The following is a 27,455-nucleotide window of genomic DNA, read 5'->3' on the forward strand; positions in this document are numbered from 1 at the left end:
AAAAAGCATTGGGTGGTAAGACTGCCCAGGTGCTTAATTTGTAAAATAATAAGTGCCAGGGCTTTAGTCACTGGGCCACTGCAGCTTGCAGCACCCATAGCCCCTGCCATGCTGTCAATGATAGTACCAACACAAATTCTAACCAGTACACTACTACAAGTGTGACAATTCAGACTATTACAGACCACAAGAACTATGGGAATGACTTGGGCTGCATTTATTAGTCATTTGTGATGCGCATTTAATTGATAAATAACTGTTGTTGTGCCCATCTTTAAATTGCCCTAACATGGCCGCCATAGTGTCATAAGTGCTGGTGTCGACAATTACATGCTGGTGCCGAGCACCGAAAACCACCGGCTCAAATTAAGCTCTGGTGCCCTTGTCAGTTGTCAACTGTTTGCGAAGTGGAGGTTGCAAGTGACAGACAGCTTTCACTGAATGAGCGACTAATGCAGGCATCATGAAAAAATAGAAAATCCCAGGGGCCATGCATGCTCTCTCGATGTCTCTTTCAGAAGCTGTCCTTTTTTTTATTGCGACCCTTGTCTTTACTGAGTCACTGTGCTGACGTACTGCAAAGGCAAAGACTGTGAAGGAGTTCTGCTGTCACTTGCAAGCCTGCATATCTGAATGTGCATATAATTAATGACCACGGTTCACAGAAGGGATCCCTGACTCACAAGTACTGATGAGGCAAGATTTCTAGGAATCCTTGTGACCAGCCTCTTATTGTTATGCTGAATGCAAACATCTGGCACAAGACAAAGATTCGCCTGGACTGCATTGCAGATGCAGCATATAGAGACGCGATGCTTCCCATCCGGTGGTACTTCTGCCTTCAGCATCCTCCTCCCCTCGCCCTTCCAGGAGCTGGCCAGTTTGCTGCTTCATCCTGGGAAAGACTCAGAAAATAGATAAAAACATTGTTTATTAAAAATGTATATTCATTATGTGTTTCCGACCCAGCAGTAAAACACATGTAGTTTGAAGAAGCACACACATTACTGTGTAAATAATACATACGATCTATAATTATTGACAGAGCAGCTACATTTCGTGCACATAAACCCGTCGAGCCAAATGATCTATTTGATATCCAAGTCAGAATCAATAGTGCGTTAAATTCTTCAGAGATAAAATTCATTGAGCGTTCCATTGAATCTTGAAATAACAAATATTTCATCCCTGAGCATCCTTTATATTGTGTGCTCATTTCCATTCTAGCGAGATTAAGCAGTGCAGTTAAAGAAGAGAGGATTTATACTACTCCCATGCTTCCTTGGACGTAACAGACATGTTTCTTCCATTACAATGCAACATAAAATGAGAAAAGTGTGATGCATTGGAGGGGAGTCAGACGCCGATGATAATGCTGCCTTCTCTTGGCTAGAGGCAGACTTTATTTATTGGCCGCTTTTAGAAATACTTTAGGTTGCCTTTCTGTTTCTTAAAGGCAATAAATAGGCACAGTGGATGAAGAAGTCAGAATAAAAGAAAGCTAAACTGGACTAGGAGTTGTCAACAAACAAGGGCAGCCTCAGCCGATGGCAGGGGCACATGCCCAGTTGCATGAAATGTCTGAGTGGGAACACGAATGAGAATCCTGTGCTGGGTGGACCAGAAACTTCTTCTCCATATTTCAAGTGGCCTCACAGTCTTCAAGTTCACCACTTACCTCACCGAATTTAATCCTATTTGATGCTGAGCTCGCCTTTGTGCCTCAAGGCAATGTGGTGGTTACAGTCAACAAATTGCAACCAAGCATATGCTGACTCATCTTTTCAGTCTTGTAAGTTACATTTCCTATTACCGCTGATGAGAGCCTTGGCGTTGGTACACACATGCAGCATTACAAACACTGAACTAACACAAAGGGCATTTAAAGGGCTCGGACTCTTCAAAATCAATCTGCCAGATTATGCCTGAACATGGGAAGGTGGGACAAGATTGCTTCACCCCTGAAAGAACTTTACTGACTCCCTTTGGGTGCAAGGATCATGTTTAAAATACTCTACTCTGGTTACAGTCCTACTGGGACAAAATAACGCCGCACTCCAAGCCCAACATGATTCAGGTCATATTGTGGCACCTTTGATCATCCATTGAGACATCAGTGGGATCAAGCATAGGGGCAAGACCCATTTGGTTCATTGTCCGACCAAGGAATGCCCGAGGCTACAAAAAAGAACTGTTCTATACACTGCAGGGCCTATTGACAAAGGTCAATATTCATGTGTATATTTACCACTGCACCTAGGAGCAACTCTACACTTTTTGGATATACAGCATTTGCACGTGTACATTTTTGTCTTAGACTTACATGTCTGTGCCACCTTAAATCAGGGGATGGACCTTCTACAGTAGGATTTTCAAGTGTAAAGTTACTGCTGGTTGCTTTCCACATATAGGAGGATATCTCTCTATGAGAAGATATAGGGATGATAATTCAAGTTTATTATTCTTCAACAGTCTTAAAAATATTATAATGTAAAATATAAATGTAATGTAAATTAATCTAAATAATTTATGTTTCACCTAGAACTAATAAAATAAAATGTTACAACATATTAACATATCGAATTAAATGTGCAATAATAATTAAATAATATAAAGATGTTTTAATTATTAATTTATTAAAGGTTCCCACCTCCAGTAACATTTTCATATTTATTTAATATTCACTATGTTTTGGTAAAAAATATTGTAGGTCATTACTTATGACAATCTTACATTTAGAAGCATTGTTAATTTACTCCTATTGCAATTGACAAAACTAGTTAAGGCAATGAGAGGTAATTTAGGAATGGCTTTCAATTTATTCTTATGTTAATGCAATTCATAAAAAAGTAGCACTGATGGTTATTCTACTCCACTCGCTTCCCTGACGTGTCTGGCGTTTCCGATGGCACCAATAGAAAAACCTGCGTGACCGGGGACACGTACCCGATTAGCTCCGTGGAGTAATCAGAAAAGGTTCCAAAAATGTCTGCTAGCATTCCCATTGGCAATGTGTCCCTACCATTATTTGCTGTATTCTGGATCCATATGGCTCCCCCCCTGAAGCTTCTCAAAGTGGGTGCATCTGGAGAGACTCACGCGACCTGCCTCTAGCCTGCCGCCATGTTCCCCTGTTGTCAATGGAGGATCTGGCTGTTTTAGAAGCAGGTTCAAATAAGCAGCAGCCAGTAAGGCTAGAGTTTGGTGAGACCCATCAGAGTGGTTCTGGAGTAGAAGTTGCTCCCATTTCTCGCCAGACTCCTAGTTCTGCACCCAGGTAGGTTGAGAGGGACCGAGGTGCAGGGTAGGAGAGAGGGCAGCACAAGTAGGAGCATTGACAGACCGTCAGTAAGGGAGCTGGTTACAGCTCTCTGCCTAGAGATAAAGAGCAGGTTCGAGACCTCAGAAGGCAATCAGAGGGAAATTAGGACGGCCTGTGAGAGCCTAGAAAAAAAGATCTCTTAAGTAAAACCAGGATTTTAGAGGAAACGGTAGAGGAGCTCAGGAGTACGGTGCAAATTAACAAAGAAGACATCTAGGCCCTAAGAATGAGAGAACAGGGACATCAAGAGTGGGTGCAGAGAATGGAAAATAATCAGAGAAGGAATAACTTACAGGTCTTGAATGTGCCAGAAGGAGCAGAAGGGGAAGATCTGAACTCTTTCATAGTAAGACTGATTAAAAATGGGCTACAAATAGAAGAATCAGACCAAGAAATTTGCAGACATATTCAGAGAGCGTACAGGGATCCTTTTAGGTCAAACTCAAATGGAAGGAAGCCAACGAAGATTCTGTTAAGCATTCTTACTTACACACAGAAAGAAAAAAATACTATCAAGATCTCTGAGAAAGAAGGTAGTGAAGGTAGATGGGGTCTCATGCAAGATCAGATCAGATATGTCTCACATCACGTCCAATATGCAATGGGAATTGGGGAAGAGGATTGACCCGCTAAGGAAATTGGGGGCAATAGTACAGATGAAGTTCCCAGCAGTTTTGAAAGTAATGTTGAACAATAAAATGCATAGTTTCCGAGTGGCAAGTGAAGTGGATTTTATAGAGAGTTTGGAGAAGGCAGTGTTAGTTGGTTTAATGAACAAATGAAGGTTGTAGGCATAGTCCTTGGATGAAACATATTGTATTTGAGACAGGCGCAGTGGAAAGTCACCTATAAGGCTGAGGCCATGGTGAGAGGGGGCAGGTTCTCCAGGGGAGTGGGGGTGGGTGTTGGACACTGGGTGGGGAGCTTTTTATTCGCCGAATGTTCATTTCAATATTAAGGTATATGGCTGAGGATCAGAAGATACGATTTGAGATGTTATCTTGGAATGCAAATGGGTTGATGGTAAGAGGAATGAAGGAAAGGATATTGCAGTAGATTAAAGACTACCCCGGCCAGGTCATTATATTACAAGAGACACACTTAACAGAGAAAGAGTGCATGGAGGTATTTAAGCCAAGGAGATGGGTGTTGCAACTAGTGTGCACAAAACATACAACAGTTACAAAGAGGGTAGCTATTTTGCTAAAACAGTATGCCAAGATTATGATTACAGAGAGCATCTCGGACAGAGGGGGTAGCTATTTTGCTAAAACAGGATGCCAAGAATATGATTTCAGAGAGCATCTCGGATAGTTCGGGAAGATGGATTATAGCAAAATAGAGGGTAGGTGGGCAAGGTTTTACATTGGCAGGGTATTAAGGGCCAAATAATGATGAAATAATGCCTCTGAAAGAAATGTTAGCAGAGCTACCAAGTTTCCTTGATCCTATTAATATGTACGGAGATTTTAATGCCATTTTAGACAGCACGTTACATAGATCAACTAAAACAGAACAATAGTCAATCAAAAGATGGTGGCACAGATAAAGCGGATTATGCACCAAATGGGGATATGCGACATCTGAAGACTGAGAGCGGAGTCCAGAAGAGGATACACTTACAATAATAGGAAATTTCGGCATCAGTCCGGGATAGATTACTTTTTAATAGATATAGGATTAAAGGGTCTAGTCCAAGACATCAAACATATAGAGGCACATTTATCAGATCACTCTGCCTTTCTATTAGATATAGCCCTATCTTGAGAAGAACACATAGACCAGGTGGACAATGGACCACACTCTATTATTAGACGAAGACTTGGTGGAAGGGCTGAATGAGGAGACAGTAGATTTCTTTCAGTTTAACCTAGGTTCCGCCCCAGTAGGATTAGTGTGGGACTCGTACAAGGCTTATTTAGGGGGTAGATAGGTAGCCTGTCGGCAGCTAAGAGGAGGGCTTTTCATTAAATCTGAGGTAGGAAAGATAGAGCCCCTACAGTCAAAGTTGTTGGATTGGAAATTGAAACTAACTACCACTATCGAAGACAAAGTTAGGGACAGATGGGAGGCTAGTAAGTTAGCGCATTTTGAATATTGGGAAAAATGTAGTAAGTTATTAGCCTGACAAACTAAGAAAGATCATGTGAGGAACCTGGTAAATAAAATTAAATGTAAGGACTCTGGTGTGGTGCTAAGGAAAAGGAAAGGGATTGAGGGAGCTTTTTACAGCTATTTTGAAAATCTGTACAAAGAAGAGTTAAAGATTTCAGAAGAAGAGGTGGAGAACTGGCTGAGTCAGGAACATACAGAGGCTCTAAATGAAGAATGTATAGACGAATAGAAATCTGGGAAGTGGAACAAGCACTTAAGAATGGCAAGCAGGGGAAAGCCCCTGGTCCATATGGATTGCCACATGAAGTCTATAGTGCCTTAGATAGTACCCTAGCCCAAACTCTAACAGACCTATTTAATGACATTTTGTAAGTGGAGCAACAATACCTGAGTCATGGACGGAGGCCACCATTACTTTAATCTTGAAACCCAGGAAGTGTGCAAGGAGCTGTGATTCATATAGGCCGGTGTCACTTCCTAACTGTATCTATAAGCTTTTTGCTAAAGTATTGGCGGAGAGACTCAATGGGATTATGTGTGATCTCGTTCATGAAGAACAAAAATGGTTCATATGAGGACAGTCATTACATGAGCTTACATATGCTCTCATCGGTTCGATAGAAAGAGGTGTGGCGCCGCGGCTAGGGCGACTGCCTCCGGAATCTGGGGATCACGGTTCGATCCCTGGCACCGGCGGCAGATTAGCCCAGCACCATGTGACTCTGGGCAATAGCTTGCTTAATCTTCCCGACGGCCCCCAGCGCCTAGAGACCCTAACGGGTGATTGTGCGCTTTACAAATGTGGATTATTATTATTATAGAACTGTTAATAATTCACCCTTGGCAGTCATAGCTTTAGACGCCACAAAAGCATTTGACCGGGTGAATTGGATATTCTTGCAGACCATGATGAAATCTCTGAATTTAGGAGATAGGTTCTGTAAGGTATTTGCTGAAATGTACAATTCCCCAAGGGCGAACGTACTTGTGAATGGAATATTGACACCTTCCATTAAGATCACGCGAGGGACGAGACAAGGGTGCCTGTAGTCACCTTTATTGTTTGATTTGTATATTGAACCATTGGCCAGAAGATTTAGAAGTGAACCAAGGATCCCCCCTCTTTAAATGCAATGGATGGGAAAAAACCTAGCTCTGTACGCTGACGACCTTATGATTTACACAGCTCACCTACAGGCCACCATGGTCCATGTGGTTATAATAGCCAAAGACTTTGGTAGGATCTCAGGCTACGAGATAAACGAAGGGAAGACTGGGATAATTGCTTGGAATACTGAAGGGGGAACTGAGAGGATTAAAACTGAGATGAGGTAGCAAGGAGTTTGGGTAACACAGGACATCACGAAACTCCCGAAAGTACATTGTAACAGAGCCAAGAAAGAAGTGTGTGATTTGATGGCAAGCTGGGCACATCTACCTTTAACCATTTTTGGAAGAGTCAGTCTGATAAAAATGGCCATTCTCATGAAGCTTACTTGTTTTCAATACAATACCACTACCTTTTAAGAGCAAATGGTTTGGAAAGCTGCAAGGCCAAATCAATAGTTTTATTTAGGCATCTAAAGGGTCTCGGATTGCTTGGAAGAAACTCAGGAGGAAAAAAGATAAAGGAGGTTTAGCCCTTCGGATTTACAATTCTATGCCTGGGCATTTTGGCTCAAGAATGGTAAAATGCTTCTGAATAGACCCTGCTGTTCTTAGTAATGTTAAAGGATTTGGAAGGAGGCAATAAAAGTTTGCTGATCCCAGATACTTCAAAAAGGTGAGACTGAAAATTCTGCAGGGCATGGCGGAAACATTTTACAGCATTAAAAGGATCTTAGAGATACCATACCACAGTAATCTGGCTCCTATTTGGGACTCCCGCAGCTCCCCAGAATGGGTGAAAGACAAACTGGCATGTCCTTTGTAAGAAGCTGCCATTCTGAGATGGGAAGATCTAATGGAGGGAGGACAATTAATAACATGGGAGGAGTGCAGAGAGAGAACAAATAACACGGTGTCAAGATTTAAATTCTTACAAATCCAAAGCTGGTACCAGTCTTCTAACATGAAGATAGGTGGTTCCAACGAGTTGGAGGAAAAACTGCTATTGGACATACCAAAGAAGACAGAAATATCAATCTGTTACTGGCTGATGATTGAGGAGACAGATGGGAAGTTCATGCTGCCTCAAGAGCTATGGGTAGAATACTCGCCGGAGTCCACGCTGGAAAGCTTATGGCAAGTATCTTTGTCTATGCTATATCATGTGGTTACACCTGCCTATTTAAGAAGGAACCATTTGTTTTCAATACATAGGGCATATTAGACTCTCATCAGGCTGTCGAAGTTTGGGAGCGGTGGAGTTGGAGCATGCCCCAAATGAGGGCATAACGAGGCAAATGATGTACACATGTTTGTGGAATGTCGAGGATTACAGTCCTTCTGGGAAGATGTGATTAAGGCCTTAAATGATATTCTTAGGACTCAGATCCAGGTAAGCCTGTCTCTTGTCTTTTTTTGTTCATTAATTGTGCAAGAAAAAATTGACAGAAAAAAGTCGAAAGTACTATTTTATTTAATATTGCTGGCACGTAGAGAGATTTGTAGGAAGAGGGTGAAAGCACACCCGCCCCCCACACACACATATAAGCATTGGTTATTGCCTTTAAAAAATACTTTTAGGTTAGATGCAGTATCCCCGGGGAAGAAAAGATATGCCTTTTGGCTTCCTTTGACTAGTTGGATGGAGACAGAGGTGTAAGGGACAGGTGATATGTTCTATGATTACACTTTGTAGCTTCAGTTTCTGCACTTATTCGGCTAGGCAAAGGTGGCTGGGCAGACAATATAAGTGCAGATGGAAGGTCTTGATCACAGGGTGGAACCAGAAATCCGTCTTCCGGCATAAGGGCAAGGCATCGCTAGTTATGCTATAGAATGAGAATCTGAGGGAAAAGAGGACAAAAAAGGTTGATGAAATCATCCGTACTGCCTTAAAAAGACATATTGCGTTGTTATTTGATGATTCTCTTTTTATTTACCGCAATGTATATTGGTGCTGTCACAGTACAACCTGTATTTCCCACAGGGGCGGAGGGTCTCACTTTCATCAGACCTTGTTAGTCTTGACCAATTATTTGAATTCCAGATGTAGTTCTGTGTTCTCCCTTTACTGGACAATGAAACTCTAGCTCGGTCCCTGCTATTTGGCCCCCTACATAGCTTCCCCTCTGGGCTTGGCGACAACTTTCTTCTGGACATTTGCTATGCCCTCATCGCATATGTGTTTTAAACCTTTATACCCTAGCCCTACTCCTTACGGGTTCTTAGGACTGGTTGTTTACTCTGAAACCTCTTTTTGTTGCCCCCACCCTTGCTCCTTACTCTCTGCGACCAATATTATTTTCTATTTGTTTATCTTCAATAAACAGTTATTAAACAAAAATACATATTAGCTGTGATTTAAAAAAAAGAACATAATGGTAACTATGCCAGACACATTTTAATAAACAAAATACATTCATATTAATCACATACTCTTGTCATATATGACAATAAAGTATTTTTATTTATAATAAATATATTTTCACATAAAGTGTAGTAAGATATACAGCAATGTGAAAGTTATGGATGTTTTTAAGACTACTTAGGAAATGTAAGCAAGACTCTTACAAACTTTTGTGAATAGCAATTAATTAAAAAAACATAATGTAAGAAAGTTTTCACAAGTGTGCTTTTATTTGTCATAAATTGCCCCCTACATATCTAATTTATTTAAATTATTATTCAGTTATTTAATCAAAGTTTAAAAGTTGGATTTAAGTATTTTAAATACGTTTATTGTTACATTTTAAAATATTAAATAATTACCCATGATTATACATTATTTTACACACTAAACAATGTATAGATATAATTTAAATGTCAGAATATTGTAATTATTATTCACATTAGTTTTTGTATGGGAGTGTATTAAAGTATTTGTGAGTAGCCATGTGCTATACTTGATGTACTTCAAGGCCGGACTGGTGTACATTTACCCCAGTTTGACACTTTCAGGGCTTCTGTAACTATTGAACTGCGGGCCATATTATCAAGCAAGGGCAATACATTATCGCCACTTTTATCGGCAGGAAACTGCCGCTAAAGCGGCCATAATGGGCTTGATAATATGCCCTTGTGAATTCCCATAGAAGCCCAGGTTCTGGTGTTAACCTGGGCTTCTATGGGAATTCAAAAGGGAATATTATCAAGCTCATTAGTTTCCTGTCGATAAAAGTGGCGATAATGTATCGCCCTTGCTTGATAATATGGCCCTATATTTTGTGAATAGCAAATGTCCTAATCTTTTGTGGGTGTGTGTTTGTATTAGCATGTACCGCCCTAAACTCGTGTTATCTTTTGCTAAAACACTCCCACTGAGTAATAAGTATCCCCCATTTTCCAGCCACTCTCCCTTATCGGACTACATTTACTACTAAAACGTATACCTATGTTAATGTAGATTTCCACCACAATGGCAGAGACATCTGGGGAGAAAAGACTGGGGAGACGAAGGTAGAGATTTCCAGCCATAGGTTTGTGAATATCATTTCTTTTTTTTTTGTTTTATCTTTTTATTAACATTTTATGTGTACAGTTACAAATAGAGAATACCCATATTACATCAAAAACAGTATTCAGTCAATCTACTTTGGGACATCATATAGGGAGATCGAGGCATGAGAGTTCACAAATGTACAGGACGTTACTACAGGGGGGAGGGGGTGGAAGACAGCAACCAGAGAGGCCGCCATCTTCAAGTCCCCAGGCAATCCAAACCCTGGCAGGCAGTCCATGCTCAGTACTCAGTCAGGGGTCAGCTGAGGGCCTTCCTGTCCAGGCCATAGAACTCCCTCCATTAAATCCAAATTTTCTCAAATTTCTTTGTGCAGCCCTATAATGTGTAGCCCACCTTTTCCGCTGCAGTAGAAGCATCCATTCCTGCAATTAGTTGACCCTTGATGCCGACCTCTTGAACCCCCGACACTTGTGCCAAAACCCTCCTAGCTACCACCAGACCCAGTGAGCAAAACAATAACTTACTATGGGGCATATCTATGTCCCCGGGTACTTCCAGAAGTGTGGTAAATAAATAAATAATACCCTATTTTTGACTAGACATATATCATAACAGATAGCTCAATAAATAAGAGTCAAGATTCGAGGTAGTAGGAGTTTTTGCAGGTTTAATACAGCATAAGGACAGGAACAGGACAACCTGCATAGGAACAGGGGCCCAGCAGGATGACAGGGGCCCAGCAGGATGACAGGGGCCCAGCAGGATGACAGGGGCCCAGCAGGATGACAGGGGCCCAGCAGGATGACAGGGGCCCAGCAGCTGCTGGGGCTGGGTCGGGGATGAGCGCGCTAACTTTTAATAACAATACATGAGCTTATATACAAAACGCAAACACATAGCATTACATTGCAGTAGGCGTAGCAGTGGGTGGAGCAGAAGGCGTGACGCGTAGCAGTCGCGAAAGATAAGAGTAAAAGTAGGTGTAACTGGGCGTATACATAGACATGTGGTGCAGACGTAACAGAATATGTCATGAATGGGGCGGAAACATTGGAGGGGGCTACCTAAGGAGCCGGGACCTCTAACCTGGTGGTGCGCGCAAACTGGCAATGACGTGTTACTAGGAGAAGCTGGGGCTATGAACTCTGTGCTAGGAGCAGAGACTAAAGTCTGGAGAGTCGGAGCGACATGTACCTAAACCCTATCTAGTATCTGATGTTTAGGGAACATGTTGATATAAACTAGAAGTCATGAGGGGAAAGGCTAACTCGATTCTGAGACTGGACCATGCATTATTCTACATGTAGTGCGTGATGAAGAATATTAAATGACCATTAAATACAGTATTTCTCTAACGTGGAGACGAGAAGGCTAGACAATGACGGAAACTATTGATGCAGTTCAGTAGCTTAGGAATGCAGGGAAGGAGGACTGAACTGATAACTGGAACTATAACATACTTTTGGCAGACTCAGAGGCAGAGCCAAGCTGCACCGGGCACTGCGAGGCAGGAAGTAAGTGAAAGGTCGAGGATACAGGTGGGGGCTGTATCGCTCCTCAGCGAGGCTTCAGGAGACAGGAGCTGAATCTGATGTCCAGGCCCTTTTGAGGCCTGGAAACGGGGACTTTATAATGGAATAACGTGCACACTGAGAAACGTGGCAACGTAGCTTTACATAGGCCTGATATTCGTAGTATTCACGAGGCCTGGAAACTGGCATACTAGAGGTGGACACAACTGTAATTGCGTCATTAATCAGACATGGGGAATAACATATGCATATTGGTCATGCACACATAACATATGATGGATGACACGTAGGGACACAGAACATGAAAAAATTTACTTTTCCACATTCCCTCCTTGTCACTACGTTTCCATCAGGAAACATCAATATTCATGATACCATCTATCATTTCATATAGTACCATTTGTTCATCTCGAATTGTCCTGGAACGAGATTTAGAACGGAGCTTGGGACTAGGAATACAAGAGGTAGCACAAATGCCGCAAATCGCAGGGCCACATTGTATACAGAGGCAGCAGCTGAATATGATCGCTACTGCAATACCTAGAAAGGACAGGACTTTCCATCCCCATGCGGAAATTATATTCCAGAACCAACCGGACCATGTCCAGGTGCCTGGATTCTGGTGTAACAGATGGGCAATTTTATGGAGTCTGGTTATAGCTGAATAAACAGACGGCGCGTTATTTGGAATGAAAATGCAGCAACTAGATCCGATGACTCTACAGGCCCCGCCCCTATCGGCCAGTATGACGTCAAGGACGAGACGATTCTGTAAAACGACAATTCTCATAAAGGATTGCTCTTCGGTTAAGTTACCTAGAGCAGAGGCAGTCTCATCTACTACAGCTTCAAGGGTTCTTGTTAATCTACGAATTAGCGTACTATTTACAACTGTACCTAAATAAGGGAACACACCTTTATCAATATCAATGAATTGTTCTGCAGCAGTTTCAGTATAATCGACAATCGGGAGATTTCTCTTGTGTCTAGTATGTACTAGGAAGGAATTCCTATGGTAGTCAGGTGGGGCTAGGAAAACAGGTGGCAGTAGGAAGGCAATGTAACAGGTACCCTCCCAATCGGGGGGCAGGCGGACATATGCGGTCTGACCACAAACAAAATAAGAATGACGTGAAGCTTTGAAAATAGATTTCCCACTGTCACTATACTTGATAATAGTGGTACAATCACTATGTCCTACGTGTACGGAACCCTTATTTCGGACACATAATTCGCCTTTGACTGGTAGTACTGAAGTAGCGGGTAAGTCTGGAGTAGTATCAGACTGAACATTCAGGACCATAAAATTCGACGAATAATTACCTAAATTATATACTTCATTTTCTAGATCTAAACCTGTTCGGTGGGGGAGACCTTGCTTGTCTGGGAAACATGTACTGTTAAGAGAAGACATATCTGTTAAGGATGACGTTAACGTGGACCATGCTCCACACGAACCATTATGTGAAAAAGGATAAGGAAAAAGTGGCAGAACTCCCTTTGACGTCTGGAAAGGGGGGAGTCGACCACACACCCAGCAATTAGTGGCATTGCTGGTCTGGTGTGAGTAATGTAACATGCGGATAAATGAGTTATTACGCATAGCGAGGCGGTATGAATATTCGTGAGGAGGCAGATCACTAAACGTGTGTTCTGCTGTAGCATTAGCAGGCTTATTTACATGAAGAACTGGAAAACACAGGAAAAAGGCATAACTGGTGCAGGAAATCATAATGCTGATGAATAATATGAAACTTAGAAAAACGATACATTTGATTGAGTTTTTACTAACTCTCTCACTATGGGGGTCTACTTTATACATGTCAGAAACAGTCTAACCGTTTCACCTAGGGGAGGACTTATACAATCAAACTGACTGACTTATTTTACTAGACCGGAGTTTTTGCTTATACTCCTGCTGCGGAGTTTTCTCTACCAAGGGAGGGGTTGTATCAATGTCTTTTGCGGGACAGTCCTTAAGAGCAATATTTTGGCAGTCCTTAAAATCCTGGGAAATGTTCTTAAAGACGGGTTTCAGTCCTTTAAAAAGTTTAACGTGAGAAAGGTGTATCCATCCTTTTCGGCCTTCCAACTTCACGGCTGTACGGGTGGTGAGGAGGACCTGACGGGGCTCTTTCCATCGAGGCTCCAGCGGACTTGATCTGTCAAAGTTACGGACCATCACCATGGAACCTGGAACGATTTCATGCGGTGCCACCTCGGTATTGTCTGGAAATGCGGCAGCAACCTGTGAACGACATGAGTTGAGGGCAGACATCAAGGAAGCTAGGTAATCTGTCAGCATATTACATGAAACATCAGTAATACTTCGGGGTCTAGGAGTACCCCACATGTTAGGGGGGCGGCCGAATACGACCTCATACGGGGACAGACCTGATCTGGAATGTGCGACCATGCGCATATAAAACAAAGCGACTGGCAGGGCTACTAACCAGTCCACACCCTTATCTTTACATATCTTTGCAATTCGAATTTTCAGAGTCTGATTATGTCTCTCGACTAGACCGGCTGCTTCGGGATGGCGTACACAATGGAACTTCCACTGGTACCCTAACAACAGGGAAACGTGCTTCATTAGTTCTGAGGAGAATGGCTGGCCGTTATCAGAATATACGACTCTAGGGAGTCCATATCGAGGGAAGAATTCACGAACCAACTGCTTGGCAGTGGTCGTGGCTGTGTAATCTGGGACTGGATATGCTTCTGTCCATCTGGACAGAGCGCATACAACTACAAGGACATACTTGAAACCTCGACATCGCTCCATCTGAATATAATCCATCTGGAGGACTTCAAAAGGGTGGTCAGGAGGCTGGAAACCACCTTGTTCCACCGGGACACTTTTACCTGGATTAAACTGACAACATATCATACAGGTACGGACTTTCTGCTTGGCTGCAGCTCGTAAATGCTTGTTGAACCAAATGTTCTGGATACTGTCTAACATAGCTTTTTCTCCTAAATGTGCTGGACTATGTGCGGTATTAATGATGACTTGAACCATAGAGTCGGGGAGAAACCATGTGGCTCTACCCTTCGTTAACCATCCTTGATCTGTCTGGACCCCTCCTTGTTCGGACCATTTCTTGATTTCATCGGGAGTAGCATGTAACTGGATATCTATGACATCTTGTGTAGGGTCCTTAACTGTCATACATGTAGTCGGATCTGGAGTGTGTGTCATGTTAACTGGACTGTCTGGAGTCTGTGCTGTAAGCTTGGCTGTGCGATATGCTAGATCGTTACCTTGGGAAATAATGTCAGTGACTTTCGTATGTGCTTTGCACTTCATGATAGCAATGGATGTCGGTAAATGTATGGCATCTAACAGAGCTTGAATGAGGAAACCATGCTGAATCTTGGTTCCATGAGAAGTCATGAAACCTCTCTCCTGCCAGAGCACTCCGAAGTCGTGTACAACTCCAAATGCGTAACGTGAATCTGTGTAAACATTAACTTTCAGGTTCTTGGCGTGTATACAGGCTTGTGTCAGAGCAACTAGCTCTGCTGCTTGAGCGGACAGGGTGTCAATACGGTGTGTTTCAATAACTTCGGTGTCAGTAGTCACTGCATACGCGGCGACTAGTTCTCCTGTACTAGTTCTCATACATGAACCATCCACATAAAGTGTCAGGTCAGGATCTGGTAACGAAATGTCTGTCAGGTCTTGTCTTGGCTTTGTCGTAATGTTGACTACTTCCACACAGTCATGTGGGTCAGGATTTGAACTAACTGATGGTAACAGTGTAGCAGGATTCAGGACGTTGCAGCGTCTAATTTCTATGTGTGGCTGAAACAGTGTCAATTCATAACCTGTTAAACGTGCAATTGTCAAGTGCTGAGTTTGTGTTCGGTTTAAAAGAACTTCTACTGAATGTGGGACTTGTACTGTCAAGGAGTGTCCTAAAACTATGGAATCACTTTGTCTGATAGCTAGTGCTGTGGCTGCAACTGACTTGAGGCACGCAGGCAACGCCTGGGCGACTGGATCTAGTGTGCTCGAAAAATAAGCACAGGGCTTGTATTGTCCTGCTTGATCTTGTGTAAGAACAGATAATGCTGTACCTTCACGTTCAGTAACGAAAAGTGTAAAAGGCTTACTGTAGTTCGGTGTAGCTAGAACTGGAGCTTGGCATAGGGCTTTCTTTAACTCGTTGAAACTAAGTGTATGTTCAGATGTCCAAGGGAGAACAGTCGATACGGCTGCCTCCTGTGTCGTTAACTGTATCAGTGGCTTGGCTAGAAATGCATACTGGGGAATCCATTGTCTACAATAAGAAGTAAGGCCAATAAAGGCACGTACCTCCTTCTGGGTTCTGGGCTGGGGAAGACTCGCTATCAACTGGATACGGTCTGGTGTCAACTGCCTACCCCTCTTGGACAGCAAGTGTCCTAAGTATACCACTTGCTGGACACAGAATTGAAGCTTCGAAGGGGACACCTTGTGCCCCATCTCGGCTAGGAAATACAAAACCGTGAGTGACGCTCGCTCGCAGTCACGTTCAGAACGGGCTGTGATCAGTAGATCATCGACATACTGGAGCAGGGCAGTGTCAGTTGGCATGTGAATGTTGTCTAGTTGTCTCTTAAGTGCTTGACTGTAAATACTAGGGCTTTCTGTGAAACCTTGAGGAGCGCGTGTAAACATATAGCTCCTTCCATTTAAACAAAATCCGAAAAGAAACTGGCTGTCTGGATGAATTGGAACACTAAAAAATGCATTCTTGAGGTCTATTACTGTAAAGAACGTGGCTTCGGAATCAATGGCTGTCAATAGAGAAGAGATGTCTGGGACAACTGGGTACTGCGGAATAATACATTTATTAAGCTCTCGTAAGTCAATCACTAATCGATATACTGGGGGTGCATTAGGATCAGTACGTTTCATGACTGGAATGATCGGAGAATTACATACATTGGAGTCAGTTTCTACAACTACTCCTTGAGCGATGAGCTCGTCAATAATTTTGGATAAGGCTGCTACAGCCTCGGGTGGCAATCTGTACTGTCTGATTCGTGGTAACACTACACCTGGTTTGAGAGTCACACGATAGGGTGTGATTTGCATGTAACCTACATCAGTTGGACCTTGCGCCCATAAATGCTGCGGAACATTAGACAGTCTGGAATCAAAATCTCGTAATACATAGTGACCCTTGAAGTCACGTAGGAACAGACGTATTCCCTCTGGGGAACAACATATAACTGCACCTAACTCTTTCAGTGTTTTAATGCCTAATAGGTTTTCTGGACATGACTTAGTAAGTAACAGATCAGTAGTGCGGGACAATGGACCTACTTCTAGAGTGACTGGCTTTGAAATCTCATTAACGATAGGCTTTCCTGAAAATCCAAGGGAAACATTTCTTGAGCCTGAGAGCGGAGCCCCTGGAACTTCGGCATGACTAATTGTGGTCCTACTTGCCCCTGTATCAATCAAAAACTTTCTGTCTTTCCCTAGTACTTGACTGTGAACATAGGGACCTTCTTGATCTACAGGTATCTCGATGAGAGGCAAGCCTACCTCCCTCTCTAGGCTGTTTCATGAATATGGCTGGTACTCTGGATACTCAGACTGTGCATACTGGTACATCTGCGATGTAACGTGCTGTGTTGCAGCGATAGGCTGCGGTGCTGTAACTGTCTGTGGTGCATTCTGTGACTGAGGAGTCTGTGAAACTTGTTCTTGTCTAGGCGGACGTGGTCTTTCTTTAGTCTTACCAGTAGCTATGTTGTGTTTCAGAACTGCACACTCATTTATAAAATGACCTGGCTGTTTACAATAATTGCAGTTCCCTTTAACGGGAGCTGCAGGATGACTGGCTTGATTCGGACCCCTCTTCTGACTGTCTTGAGGAACAGATTGTGCAACTAGCACTTTCATTTTCGTGTCTTTCATACGTTTTCTTTCGTGTTCTTGCTCTTCCCTGATTCTATTCTGGTGGTATTGGAGCATCTGGAGCATCTGGGACGGAGTATTAGCTTGCCAGGTGCTTTCGACTTTCAGAACTCGGTTTTTAATTGGTGGACTTGAATTCTCGACTAATTTAGTAACAAAAAGGTGGGGATATGACTCACTACTTGTCTTGAGGCCACTGTTGATACTGAAACATTTTTCAAATCTAGAATAAAAATCACTAATATCTTCATCTTGTTTCTGTTTACAGGCTGAGATTGCATCCCAGTCTTCTTTTCTAGTTGTCAATAATCTGGGTAAAACTTGAATCAATAATTCTGGTAATTCTTTACATTTATCTCCAAGACCGGTACCTGGTACTCGTGCCTTGTCTTCAGCTTCTAGAACTGTCCAATCGATCTTTTTCTCTCCCACCTCCCATTCTTTTTCCTTTAGCTTTTCATACACCCCTGCGGGCAACAGGACCTTTAACATTTTAATGATATCTGGGTAAGTGTATTCTCCCATACGGAGCATGTCTTTTAATTCTCTATGGAACCCTGCTGGATCTTTGTCATGACAGGGAATTAATTTCTTCATTTCAAGGAGTTCCATCTTTGTGATTGGAGTGTATACAAACACTCGCTGCATTTCGCCACCCGTTCCTTTAACTGGGTGGACTTCTCGTAACGGATTCTGTCTGTCTATGTAGAATGATTTACTTTCTGGGGGTGAGACATGAACAAAATGCGGGTTCAAGAATGTTCTATATTTGTGACGCTGTTCTAGAATGACACTAATTAAATCGGTACCTAGACCTCTCCATCTGTACTGGAGTAACTCGTTCAGGATATCATGTAACGGACCTGGATCAGAGTGCTGACCCTCATACAGAGTAATGAGGTGCTGGATCATATACATACCCACCAGTCGCTGCTCGGCTGGGGGCAATTTCAGAAACATTTGTGCCACTATTTCGTCTGGAAAAGTGGTAGAATCAGTAATCCATCGGACTGCTGATCGGACTAGTTCTTGTTCATGCATAGTACTTAACTCACTGTAACCGATTCGTGATTTCAGAATGTGATCGGTAGCTTGGAATACTTGTTCTACGGAACCTTGTTCTGGTGCTGAATGATGGAAAGTAGACTTGGGTTCTAGACGTAAATGGCGATCTGGAAATCTAGGTTTCCCTACATACGCTATTCTGGCAGTATTCTCGTCGTCTTCCTCTTCAGGATCAGAGGTACTTTCTTTCTCGCTTACTTGTGCTGCTTTACGCTGTTCGTGTATCTTTATTATTTCTCTACGGATTTTCTTGTACATACTTTCCATGGCACTAATGGTATTGTGCTTTCCTTCGGCTATATTATCACTCCACTTTGTCAGGATTTTCATTTCGGCTGGATCTTTAGACGGGTAATCTTGTTCTCTTATTAGACAATTAATTAAGAACTTTAATATCATACGCTGAATCTCGGCTTTCCTTTGAGACATGGCATCACTAATACTTTCTGGATCATCCCCTGTACGGATGAAACGATATATTCTGTCTAGATCTTCTTTCATATTCGGCAGGGTGACTAGATACTCGGTCACCCTCCTTATGCATACGGAATATAAAACCATATTAAATTCGCCTGGAACTGGGTCATAGACACATTCGCCAAGGGTTTGCCTGATTTCTGCAACAGACTTATTACTTTTAGGAGTACGCTGTGATGCTTGAGCATGTAATTCGAGTGCTGATAAACGTTTGTATGGCGGCGGGGTTTGAGGAGGACCTCCCCCTGCGGCCCCTAAACTGGAATCATCAACTGATGCTTTTCGTCCTGGCAGGGTCGGTAATTGTAACGTGGGCTGGACTTGTATGGCGAGCTGACCCGGGGGGGCTGTTAAGGGCACCCCGGTGCCTGGAGGAGCAGGAATTACCTGATTTACAGGGACGGGCGGAGCGTGAACAGGATTTGCATATTCGGGGACTGTGTCGTCCAAATAGGACGAAATAAAAATATCAGCTGCGGTCGGTTTGTGACGTAGCTTGGTCGGAACTAATGGTGGCGGGAAATTACTGGATGCCTCTGGGGTCGCTTTTGGCAAGCCCTCAGCAAGAAGAGGATACATACCCTTAATGAGGGCATGCCTCTGTCTGTCTGACTGTTCGGCTTTGACTCGTTCACCTATCTCGATTAATTCTCTTTCTTGGGCTCGTTCTTGGGATTCTCTACTTAGTTCTGTCTTTCTGATTTCTTTTTCGGTTCTTTTATGAGCTTCTTTGCGCCATAACTCGATGGCGTCTTTCTGTGACTGTCTGGCTTTCTTTTTCCATAATGCTTCTTCTACTCGCATGATGCATTCGGCATCCCATGTACCCGATACGGGCCATCTATACTTTTCTTCTAACTGTTTGGTATAATCTACCCATAAATCTAGATACAATATGGCGCTTATGCCATGTTTCTGATACATAAAGTGACCTGGACTGTCCCTCGGCGGAACAGGAACTGCTTCTTCTAACAAACCCTTTCTAGTTTTTAACTGACGTAATCTCGAAAAGAGAGACATTGTAAACTTGAATCGGAACACAATACAATAGACGAGGAACAATAACAATTGGGAAAACAATTCAGGCATACCACGACATTGGAAATACATTGAACATCATAACATAACAGTTCGGACAGAATATTACCTGGAATACTAAGAACAGAAACACAAGAATTTCTCGAGAACGGAACAGACTAGAGTTACTGGATGCACTGCTGAAACAGTACGGAACATACCGGTCCCATAAAGGGACGCATCAAGACCCGTATCCACCTAGGTGAACACTTCGTTAGTGGGCCTGGGTACCACCAACCCACGGACCAGAGTCAATTTAGATTGACCCTGTCTAGATACTACCCCAGCAATGGTACTCACCGGGCAGCAAGAACGGAAAGGCCTTGGACTGGACTGGACTGCTACGACGACGGACGACGAACTTCGGACTTCAGTTACGGGTGGGCCTCCGGATACCTCGGACCTTGGACTCTTGGCTTGGGCTCTGGTCGGGACTCGCCGCGTTCCTCCACCGTCTCGTTTGGATGCTGGACCGCCTCCTCCGTCTCCTCCGTGGGCCTGAGGGATACTTGAAGCAGAAATATCTGCCGGTGCACGGAAGAGTTCCGTCACGACTGCAGAGGGTCAGGGGGTCGGCGTGGCTTCACCGACGCGTGGGGAAAGGGCAAGTCCCTATTCGGGCGCCATTATGTGGTAAATAAATAAATAATACCCTATTTTTGACTAGACATATATCATAACAGATAGCTCAATAAATAAGAGTCAAGATTCGAGGTAGTAGGAGTTTTTGCAGGTTTAATACAGCATAAGGACAGGAACAGGACAACCTGCATAGGAACAGGGGCCCAGCAGGATGACAGGGGCCCAGCAGGATGACAGGGGCCCAGCAGGATGACAGGGGCCCAGCAGGATGACAGGGGCCCAGCAGCTGCTGGGGCTGGGTCGGGGATGAGCGCGCTAACTTTTAATAACAATACATGAGCTTATATACAAAACGCAAACACATAGCATTACATTGCAGTAGGCGTAGCAGTGGGTGGAGCAGAAGGCGTGACGCGTAGCAGTCGCGAAAGATAAGAGTAAAAGTAGGTGTAACTGGGCGTATACATAGACATGTGGTGCAGACGTAACAGAATATGTCATGAATGGGGCGGAAACATTGGAGGGGGCTACCTAAGGAGCCGGGACCTCTAACCTGGTGGTGCGCGCAAACTGGCAATGACGTGTTACTAGGAGAAGCTGGGGCTATGAACTCTGTGCTAGGAGCAGAGACTAAAGTCTGGAGAGTCGGAGCGACATGTACCTAAACCCTATCTAGTATCTGATGTTTAGGGAACATGTTGATATAAACTAGAAGTCATGAGGGGAAAGGCTAACTCGATTCTGAGACTGGACCATGCATTATTCTACATGTAGTGCGTGATGAAGAATATTAAATGACCATTAAATACAGTATTTCTCTAACGTGGAGACGAGAAGGCTAGACAATGACGGAAACTATTGATGCAGTTCAGTAGCTTAGGAATGCAGGGAAGGAGGACTGAACTGATAACTGGAACTATAACATACTTTTGGCAGACTCAGAGGCAGAGCCAAGCTGCACCGGGCACTGCGAGGCAGGAAGTAAGTGAAAGGTCGAGGATACAGGTGGGGGCTGTATCGCTCCTCAGCGAGGCTTCAGGAGACAGGAGCTGAATCTGATGTCCAGGCCCTTTTGAGGCCTGGAAACGGGGACTTTATAATGGAATAACGTGCACACTGAGAAACGTGGCAACGTAGCTTTACATAGGCCTGATATTCGTAGTATTCACGAGGCCTGGAAACTGGCATACTAGAGGTGGACACAACTGTAATTGCGTCATTAATCAGACATGGGGAATAACATATGCATATTGGTCATGCACACATAACATATGATGGATGACACGTAGGGACACAGAACATGACAAAATTTACTTTTCCACAGAAGCACAAACTAGGGGTCAAGCAGAACCTCCTCCCCCAGTATGGCCCGCTCCATCAATATTATCAACCAGCATTTCTGTATCGCCGAGCAGTTCCATATGGTATGATAGAAGGATAGAAGGACCCCATTTGTGTTCTACAGTACAGACAGCTGGGGTGTGGGATCTTCCGCATCTTCTGCAGTCTGTCCCAAGCTATGTAGACCCTATGCAGGATTGTGGGCTGAATCAAACGGAAACGAGCCCTGATGGCCACCTCCCATGGGTACATCAGTGCTTCCTTCCAATCCACATTCTCCATCTCTCTCATGTCTCATCCCCAGGGCCACCGGAGGCCTCCAAGGCCATCAAGGCTATTATACACCGATGAGATTGCCCTTTCCATAAGGGTCCAGTACAGAGGTGGGTCTCCAATGGGGATGCGTCTGACAAGGAGGCCCAGTCTACCATCTCCGCATGAAGAGCATGTTGGAGCTTGGTATATTTGGAGTGCTGCTTGTGTGAAAGGCAAACTCCTCTTGTAAGTAGGCAAACAATTTGGGTGCCCCATCAAACAAAATATCTTCAAGGCAAACTATGCCGCTAGTTTCCCACTGATCCAAGTACTGTAGCTTGCTCCCTTCATGGAGGGATTTTCTTAACCCAAAGTGGGGTGGCCCTAGTAAGGTTCCACCTACATCCCACCTCGGACCTGGCCTTATCCCAAGCTGTCGAGGTTGAACAAGCCTGCCATAGTTCCGGGCCTTCTTCCACTTCCAATGCCAAATTCAGCAGGCCAAAAGTTCAATGCACAAAGCAAACAATAAAAGTGAAAGGGGACAGCCCTGCATGGTACCTCTGCCCCATTGGGAACTAGGCTGAGGTCACCACATTCACCCTCACTGCCACCGTGAGTTCTGCATACAATAGGGCTACCCAGCTAAAGAAGCGGCAGCCAAAGGCCTTCTCTGGATCACTGGGGGATATCTTTCACTGCATCCAGCCAGTTATGGAGGCTTCTAATGGTTTGAGCGGCATGTTATAAACCCCATGTGGTCATGGTGTATCAACTTGGCTGTCACGCTATTCAAGCTGTATGCCGAATTAGTAGCCAGAACTTTAATCTCAGCATTCAGTAAGGAAATGGGTATGCCTGGGCAGTAAATTCCGTTCCGCTCACAGAGTTTGGGTAATTATGCGTTTCGGGGAGAATGCGGAATCATAACAAATTCTGAGATTCGCAGCTTCGCGGATTTTTTTGCTTGTTTGTGCTCTCAAAATGCGTGTTCGTGAGATATTTTCTGCATTGCATGGATTTGTTTATAGCGATTGGCGCATACAGGAACTTGAGCAGTTTGGGGTCAGAGTTTAATTGTATTGTTCTTTTTATTCGTAGCAAACCCCTGAAGCCCGAAATACATTGGGTATCACAAGAGTTGCAACTAAGAATGCTGTACGTTTCTTCACGTGCCCAGAAAAAGGCTTGGATAGGCATATCTGAGGCATAAGAAGTTGTTGATATTGTAACTGTCTCATGTGTGATAAAGAACTAAGAAAATAAAAGAAGTGTCATGAAGCTTTTGGAGTACTTTTGATCGATCATGTTGGAATCGGCAAATCTGTTAAAAGAAGAAATGTGAGAATGATGCAAGCTGTGCGCCTGGTGGAGAAGTGGAATTTTGCTCCTTTGCTATTGTTGACACTCTATTTCAGCGTGAACCAGGGAAGATCACGCTTACCAGGGAGCACGCATAAATGTTGAATAATCAAATGAAGAACATGTGTATAGTCAAGACGACGATAAAAAGGTGTGCACTTTAACTTTTCAAAATGTTATGCTACTCCTAACCACTTGGCTATTGACTGAAATTCAGGTGCAGTAGAACATTCAGCTGAACATCCTCCACTGGCTCACTAGTTGGTCTTCGAGCCAGCAGCGGCGGCTCCTCTGCTAAGGCAGAGGAGCGTCGCCCCACTGCTCTCTGAGCAGTTCAAAAAGGAACAATAAAATGATAACGCAAAGTTATTATTATTATATTGTTCCATAGTGGCTTAGGTGGGGGAGGGAGCAGGGGGAGGAGTAACGGGTACTCTGTAAGTGTGTATGACGATTAGGCTGGCCGTCTTGGGCCGGCCAGTCATGCACACTTTGCATGTTCTCCGCCTGGGTGGAAATATGCACAGCCTCCCAGCCCCGGCCTGAGTGCCGAACCACGGCGCTTAGACCAATCATGACGCTGCTGTCATGCTGGTGACGGCAGCGTTGTGATTCGCTACGGTAGCGCTTGGAGACTGCGTGCTTCCAGCTTCGTGGATGGAAGACAGACGACAGAGGAGAGACGGCAGCAGTACCCAGGTGAGAGTTTTCTTTTATTTTGCTCCTCCTGCCCCGCCCTACCACTCGTTAGCAGACACCACTGCGAGCCAGTGGATGACTCTGGTTCACTTGCACACCAGTCTCATGGTGGCCTAAAGGCAGCTCAAGTTTCTTAGGGTATTTCATGATTAGACTCCTTTTTCCTGGTAATTAGTAGTTGTACCTCTTTAACCTTCTGCATCTCCTGCATGCACGCAGATGATATACTGTAGGCACCATCTTGTTTTGTGGCTCTCAACGGCCCCAAAACATTGCTATTACAAAGGATATGCCTATGTGGAGCCGCTGTGAGCGTAGAAACCTTTCAAAGAATGTGCATTTACTCATTTTTTCTTAACAGCCTGTGCAATTCTTAGGTTATAAACAAGACAAATGAGCCAAAACTTCACAAAATGCAGAGGGAGTAATTGCAAGATGATACATCTCCTCCATAACAGCAGAGCCGCCAAAAAGAAGATCACATTGTACCCCATTAACCTTGCCTACGCTCAAGAACATTCAAAACAGATGACCTCATAAAGACTACCGGCCTAATAAAGTGCAAGCTATATAAAATGCTAATAAATCCTGAAGATATTGTGAAAGTCATAACTCCTAGTTAATATTATATTACCAGTAGTGAAGAGGAAGATGCAAGCACAGAATCAATAAAGAACGCAGTTAAATGACTCTGAATGTAAAAAAGTTTCTCCAGGGGAATTCAGTTTTTGTAATTTTAACTATGTACTGGCCAAAACAACCCATTTGCTGTGTTTATAATACTTCCTAAACGGATGAGCAAATTGCACACAAATGTTCTAATATTCCTTCTTGCTAACCAGCCTAGAACACTTGAATGACACTGGAGATATGGCTATGCCACATTTAGTTAATATGTTTGTGAAATTTACCAGACTTTCTTGGTAATTTTGCTAAATTATACTCTTAGCACCAAACCTGATTTACATGGCAAAATTGCATGATCCAAAGTTCTGAGAACTTTTATAAATGTTCACGTGATGCAGAATTCAGGGATTTTGAACATTTTGCATGTGTGACTTAAATTTAACCTAGACTTAATTATGGGTATGGAAGAGAAATGTACCATAAGTGGTGTAGGCCAGACATGAATATGAGAATAGGCTAATAGAGGAAGAACATGGAAGAGGAGAACAACTTAGATATATCAATCCATAGAGGTTCCTGGTGGAAATCACAAAATGGAATATTCTCAAAATCTGAAGGTGCAAAATTCTTGTATGAGCAGATAATTTATAAACCATATACATAGTTTAATTTCTTTGCCAGAGTCAAAGTAAAACTCAATAAATTTCAGTTTTTTGAGCTAAACCTCCATGCATAATATAACAAACACTATCAGTGGATCTGTTGGTGGGGAGAGCAGCAGATTTATTAAGGTCTCCTGCTGCATGCTGTGTCAGGGTAGTTCTACAATAAGTGGACTCCACTTCACATGGATTCTGGAGTAATCTTTTCAAATTTGATGATGAGTAACACTGGCACAAAATATGGTGAAGTCAGAGCTGATTCAATGCACTCACAAATCCCAAGCTTCCAGTCTTTCTGACGCTCCTCGATAATGCTGAGAACGAGACCATGCAGACTTGTGGGGTCATGCAACATAATGTGCCCCAACAGACCTAACAGGTAGATATCCCAAAGTTGTATCCTCTGAAGGAAGAGAGAAAATCCAAAATAAAAGGGCCTTTTTGCTAAAGTAAAATCTAGTAATAACATTATCTTGAAGTAGAGTGCTTTAATGGGGTAGTGAAAGCGACCATACAACTGGCCGAATGTGCATGGTTAAATTGGACAAAAGAAGTATTATGGATGCTGTGGTTGTATAGGACAACTCCCTGCGCATCCACAAGACACTGCCCATTTCAACTCATGAGAGGAAGGTCACATTTTACAAAAGATAATTTGGGATAGTTTTCCAAGTCCAGAATAAGTTAATTGGTCACCTTCAGCGGTTAGCATGATCTCAAGTTGTCTACAAGAAGTACCATGAATATAAGCACAATTGCAAATCTATATCCACTGAAGTCAATAATTTTGTCAAAGTAAAAATATCTGGTATCACAAAGAAAGGTGAGAGTAAATTCTCACAACCTTTACAGGTGGAAACGTTTGTGACTTTGCTTCTCAGCGATCTTAAGATAGGGCATCTGAGTGGCACCTCTTTGTGCAACTGGAGCAATACTGCTGACGAGCAACATCCAGAGAAGAACTATTTTTAGTTGTTAGAAAGAGACACCTGCTATTCAAATAATGAGCATTTGAGGGAAGACAATCAATCAATCAATCAAGACATTTATAAAGCGCACTACTCACCCGTAGGGTCTCAAGGCGCTAGGAGGGGGGGGTGCCGTTACTGCTCGAACAGCCAGGTCTTGAGCTTCTTCCTGAAGGAGAGGTGGTCTTGGGTCAGGCGCAGGTCGGTCGGGAGGGAGTTCCAGGTCTTGGCGGCCAGGTAGGAGAAGGACCTTCCTCCTGTTGTCGCTCTTCGGATGCGGGGGACGGCGGCGAGGGCGTGGCTGGTGGATCTGAGGTGGCGCTTGGGAGCGTAGAAGTTGATTCGGTTGTTGAGGTATCCTGGGCCTTGGTCGTGTAGGGCTTTGTGTGCGTGGGTGAGGAGACGGAAGGTGATTCTTTTGTTGACGGGGAGCCAGTGCAGGTCTCTCAGATGTCCGGAGATGTGGCTGTTTCGTGGGATGTCGAGGATGAGTCTGGCTGAGGCGTTCTGGATTCGCTGGAGTCTCTTCTGGAGCTTGGCGGTGGTTCCGGCGTAGAGGGCGTTGCCGTAGTCCAGTCGGCTGGTGACGAGGGCCTGGGTGACAGTCTTCCTGGTCTCGGTGGGGATCCACCAGAAGATCTTCCGTAGCATGCGTAGGATGTTGAAGCATGACGAGGAGACGGCGTTGACTTGTCTGGTCATGGAGAGGGAGGAGTCCAGGATGAAGCCCAGGTTGCGTGCGTGGTCCGTCGGTTTGGGTGCGGTGCCCAGGGCGGGGGGCCACCAGGAGTCGTCCCAGGCGGAGGGCGAGGAGCCCAGGATGAGGACCTCCGTCTTGTCTGAGTTCAGTTTCAGGCGGCTGGTCGTCATCCACTCGGCTACAT

General features: G+C 43.8%; 1 long non-coding RNA gene across 1 annotated transcript in view; it reads right to left on the reverse strand.

Moving 5' to 3' along the window:
* Positions 1-208: 208 nt before the first annotated feature.
* LOC144769469 (uncharacterized) overlaps positions 209-27,455 on the reverse strand; it is a 361,360-nt gene continuing 334,113 nt past the window's right edge. The window contains exon 7 of the long non-coding RNA XR_013598703.1: positions 209-905. This is a non-coding gene — a long non-coding RNA (uncharacterized LOC144769469). The remainder of the gene's footprint in view (positions 906-27,455) is intronic.

The sequence above is a fragment of the Lissotriton helveticus genome, chromosome 1_1, assembly GCF_964261635.1.
Source record: "Lissotriton helveticus chromosome 1_1, aLisHel1.1, whole genome shotgun sequence".
Taxonomy (NCBI): Eukaryota; Metazoa; Chordata; class Amphibia; order Caudata; family Salamandridae; genus Lissotriton; species Lissotriton helveticus.